This window comes from Cynoglossus semilaevis, chromosome 5 (genome assembly GCF_000523025.1).
Source record: "Cynoglossus semilaevis isolate Cse_v1.0 chromosome 5, Cse_v1.0, whole genome shotgun sequence".
In the NCBI taxonomy this organism is placed as follows: domain Eukaryota; kingdom Metazoa; phylum Chordata; class Actinopteri; order Pleuronectiformes; family Cynoglossidae; genus Cynoglossus; species Cynoglossus semilaevis.
The window spans coordinates 16,521,658-16,524,488 of NC_024311.1; the positions used below are offsets into that span (position 1 = coordinate 16,521,658).

At 43.1% G+C, this 2,831-nt stretch overlaps 1 protein-coding gene across 3 annotated transcripts in view; it reads left to right on the forward strand.

Moving 5' to 3' along the window:
- Nucleotides 1-2,831, forward strand: part of ntrk3b (neurotrophic tyrosine kinase, receptor, type 3b) — a 211,612-nt gene that overhangs the window by 178,093 nt on the left and 30,688 nt on the right. The window lies entirely within an intron of this gene.

Here is a 2,831-nt window from a genome sequence, read left to right on the forward strand (position 1 = left end):
AAATATATGTATATACACATATAAATGTCATGTACTTTTCACTGTGTGTACTTTAGTCTTTCTTTAGTCCTCGTTGTTCATGTTGATTCTGGAGTAAAGAACTAATGTTTAGTGGCAGCACAAATGAATGAGATGAAGCTTTGATTCAGGAATATTCTAAGCAATTAGTTTAGCTTCTTTTTTTTATTATTCCAAGTGATTAATTGCCTCTTGGCTCTAGTTTCAACTAAAGAATCTGTTCCGACCACCTCTTCTTACTCCGTGTGGCAGATTCTGTTACTGAGCCAAACTGCAGTACGTCCACCACTCTTCCCTTTACTCTTCCGTAGAACTCCGTGGTGTTCCAGGTTTAGCAGAGACAGGGCCCTGGAAGATCCTAATTACTCACAATTACTGTACATCAACCGCTCAACAGGACGGACAGACTCAGCTGTGCCAGCTGTCAATCCCAGCTCACTGTTCAGGCCTAACTTCTCACACCAGCCAGGTTCATTTAGGGAGAGTCTCCCTGTAGTTAAATCAGTTTGTAACCCTGACGGTTCCCGCTTCGCTCGGCTCTAAATGGCCTCGCTTACGATCAAGTTCAGTCTCACAGTGGCCATTGTTCAGGCAAAAATAGTCAGTTCTAAGTTTGAACCAATGAAAAGCACGGGAATCCCATTTAGATGTGATAAATAAATGAGGAGTCTTGCGTATCAGGAACTGCATACATTTTTAATGTCCAGCTGGTGACTGATGTATAATGGTGTCAAGCCTTGCCAGGGAGATGTGATTGTGACTTAATGAATAAATGATACCGGGGACAAATGAAACATTTTCCCAATTACTCTGCACCTGGAATTAGAGAGTCAGACCATGCACGTGGCGTGTGCAGGCTTTACTAAAACGTCCTCACAGCGCCACAGCTTTCCCACCTCTTTAGATTCCGTTCCATGCACTGAAACTCCAGGAAACGGACCCTGAATTCATCACAAGGTCATAATGGCCACTGCTTTCTGCCATCGGCTAGAAAAACAAAATGGCTCTGAACAGCTCCTGGCTCTGAGCGATCACTCACTGAATATGAAACTACTCCGTACCCCCGGGATACACACACACACACACAGAACAGAGAGGAGTGTGTGTGTGCTCATCTCGGTGTGTGTCTACAGCCTGCTACAGTGAATCTGTGCATGCACGTGTATGTACATTGTGTTTCTGTGTCTCACAAGGTAGAATCTATTTCCCTTGGGTGGCCTTGGGGCTCGGTTGGAAGACCATTGTCTTGTCGGCCTTGGCCAAGTCTCGCTGTTCTCTAGCTTGACGTGTCAGCTTAGCCCCGACGCCGCAGCTTTATTGATGGTTTGCCACCATTCCATAATGCATTTGTTCATTAACTTGAAAGCTTCTTATCCAGGAGAATAGTTTGCTTACAAGCCGGGTTCCTTACACACACACAAACACACACACGTGATGTGCCATTTAGTGGAGACGTACGCTTTATTGTATATGCACATAGAGTACACACAGTAAATCTCAACACGTCCGTACTTCTTCTTAGGTATGTCCAGCAGGGGATCATGTCAGTCCTGGCATACAGGATGTCTACCAGCAGCAGCAGCAGCAGCAGCAGCAGCAGCAGCAGCCCTCTGGGTAGTTTATGGTGTTCTTGAGCTCACGGTAAACATCTGCATTCTGCTGCTGCTGCTGCTGCTGCTGCTCCTGGCTCCAGTTGGAGCAGCTGCATATGATAGGAAATCGCCTCCTGCACATGTCACACCAATGATCCCAGCATATCTTATCCGATGATTTATTCATGAGTGTTTGATCTTCAAGTCTATCCTGCCAAATATAAACTGTATACATTATTCCACTGGTTAAATTGTTCTAGTCAGCGGAAACGGAGTGCGCGGTGGCAGTTGTGCAGCGATCAGTTTTCCACTATAGGAAATTAAAAAAAAAAAAAAAAAAGGTCAAAAGAAGGACAAAAAAACTCTTCTAAAAGCTGTTGTCTTCTCGTTGAACCGACATCCGTACACAAGCAGCTGTCAACGAGTTTGAAAGATTGAGGTCAGTCCAAGGAAGCAGAGGAGTTGTCGTTCTGATGCCAATTTAAATGTAAAGTACACTTAATTCATCCTGAAGATGAGCCGTTGTCCTCACTTTTTTTTTTTTTTTTGCTGCAGTACACGGATGACTCATGAGTGATTACGATTTTACCCCCACCCTGAGCTGAATAAGGCCAATCCTGGGAAAACACGCAGCCATATTAGGGAGATAAAAGAGAAAATGGCAGAGGCCAATTCCTTAGCTCTAATGACAGATCCGTATCTCGCAGAATTCATCGTTTTGCAGCAAGTGGCTTTGTTTCATTCCTGAGCGTGCTGTTTTAATTATGGATTTGTCACACCCCGATGGCCGGAATAGGACAAAAGCTTTTGATACTGGGGTATAGACATTCTTTAAGATTTGGCCTTTACTTATATGCATGTTATTAAGGAAATTACACATGGGCACAGCTCAGGCAAAGCCACTCTGCCTCTACCCCTGCTGTTGGTTTAACTGAGGTTTTATTATGCTTTAGTTGATATATTTAAAGATGAATGTATTTCCAGCAGAGATGAGGAGTTACTGACTCAGCTGCTTGGAAACATTAAATGTGAATGAACTCAAAGCGTACGATAGATCCACCAAAAGGCAGCTATCAGGCTCTGCAGCAAGAAGTCCAGGAAATACATTTCAAAACATACCTTTGAAAAAAAAACTACTTATATAAAAATAATAATTTAATAATTTGTTTGCACATAATTTAGAAATTTAGATTTGATGGACCTGATTTGAGATGTGACAAA